The following is a 2,464-nucleotide window of genomic DNA, read 5'->3' on the forward strand; positions in this document are numbered from 1 at the left end:
CCCCAAGATAGTGTTATAGGCCCTTTGCTGTTCCTTATCTATATTAACAATTTGGGAGACAATCTGAGCAGCCGTCTTCAGTTGTTTGTAGATGACGCTGTCGTTTATCAACTAATAAAATCATCAGAAGATCAAAACAAACCACAAAATGATTTAGAAGAATTATCAAAATGGTGCAAAAAGTGGCAGTTGACCTTAAATAACGAAAATTGTGAGGTCATCCACATGAGTGCTAAAAAGAACGCATTAAACTTCAGTTACATGATAAATCAGTCTAATCTAACAGCCATAAATTCAACTAAATACCTAGTAATTACAATTACAAAGAATTTAAATTGGAAGGAACACATAGAAAATGTTGTGGGGAAGGCAAACCAAAGACTGTGTCTCATTGGCAGAACACTTAAGAAATGCAACAGACCTACTAAGGAGACTGCCTACACTACCCCTGACTATCCTCCTTTAAAATACTGTTGCCTGGTGTGGGATCCTTACCAGATAGGACTGACTGAGTACATCGAAAAAGTTCAAAGAAAGGCAGCACATTTTGTATTATCGTGAAATATGGAAGAGAGTGTCACAGAAATGATACAGGATTTGGGATGGACATCGTTAAAAGAAAAGTGTTTTTCGTTGCGACAGAATCTTCTCATGAAATTCCAGTCACCAACTTTCTCCTCCGAAAGCGAAAATATTTTGTTGACACTGACGTACATAGGGAGCAACGATCACAAAGATAAAATAAGGGAAATCAGAGCTCGTACGGAAAGATATAGGTCTTCATTCTTCCCGCACACTATACAAGATTGGAATAATAGAGAAATGTGATTTTCAGAGTATCCACGTAGATGTAGATGTAGATGTGTAGAGTTGAATGGAGATGTGTGTGGTTCAAGTAATTGCCAAGATGCATTGGTGAGTAAACGTCTTCACCCAATGTGGGTGGGACCTTCTATGTTTTGATGTCACAGCTTGGTGGTGTCTTGACAGTTGAGGGGCAGACACCCTCTCCAAGAATGTAAACAGCAATGAACAAAGGAAATGTCAGTCACTTCTTGTCAAGCCTTTGGGTGGATGTTATATTTAATTTATATTGTATTTGCTCCAAGTTACGAAGTAGCTGTGACCTTTACACCCATTGAAACAAATACAAGACAGTCAATGATAAAATGTTGATTTAATTTCATAATTACAGTAGATATCATTTCTCCTTCCACCAATAAGAGCAGCAAAGAAAAAAAGTTGGAAGTCTTTCCAGGATTACGCACCATTCTACAGGCATACTGCTTTTCAGGACCTTCACATAAAAAAGAAAATTAACAGTGACCAAGATATATTAAAGACAAATTAACATGATACATCAGATGACAGATCAAATGTGAGTGTTCTGACTCAGCTCCAAACACGTAAGAAGAGGGTAAAAAGTATTTCAATCGATCATGACTGATGCCAGAATGCAGAACATTTTTTTTAATGCCACTCACAGATTAAGCCTCAGGCCTGTTCCGACTGGCTGACTGCTGCTGAGAAAGTGGTACAAGAAGTAACCTGTTATTGTCTACATCTACATCTACATTCATACTCCGCAAGCCACCCAATGGTGTGTGGTGGAGGGCACTTTACATGCCACTGTCATTACCTCTCTTTCCTGTTCCAGTCATGTATGGTTCACGGGAAGAACGACTGCCGGAAAGCCTCCATGCGAGCTCGAATCTCTCTAATTTTACATTCATGATCTCCTCGGGAGGTATAAGTAGGGGAAGAATCCAGAAACACACTCTCTCAAAACCTGGACAGCAAGCTACACCGCAATGCAGAGCGCCTCTCTTGCAGAGTCTGCCACTTGAGTTTACTAAACATCTCCGTAACGCTATCACGCTTACCAAATAACCCCGCTCTTCTTTGGATCTTCTCAATCTCCTCTGTCAACCCGACCTGGTACGGATCCCACACTGAAGAGCAATACTCAAGTATAGGTCAAATGAGTGTTTTGTTAAGCCTTTGTTGATGGACTAGATTTTCTAAGGACTCTCCCAATGAATCTCAACCTGACACCCACCTTACCAAAAATTAATTTTATATGATTATTCCACTTCAAATCATTCCGCACATACTGCCAGATACAGTCAATGATAAAATGTTGATTTAATTTCATAATTACAGTAGATATCATTTCTCCTTCCACCAATAAGAGCAGCAAAGAAAAAAAGTTGGAAGTCTTTCCAGGATTACGCACCATTCTACAGGCATACTGCTTTTCAGGACCTTCACATAAAAAAGAAAATTAACAGTGACCAAGATATATTAAAGACAAATTAACATGATACATCAGATGACAGATCAAATGTGAGTGTTCTGACTCAGCTCCAAACACGTAAGAAGAGGGTAAAAAGTATTTCAATCGATCATGACTGATGCCAGAATGCAGAACATTTTTTTTAATGCCACTCACAGATTAAGCCTC

The sequence above is a fragment of the Schistocerca gregaria genome, chromosome 11 (assembly GCF_023897955.1).
Source record: "Schistocerca gregaria isolate iqSchGreg1 chromosome 11, iqSchGreg1.2, whole genome shotgun sequence".
NCBI lineage: Eukaryota > Metazoa > Arthropoda > Insecta > Orthoptera > Acrididae > Schistocerca > Schistocerca gregaria.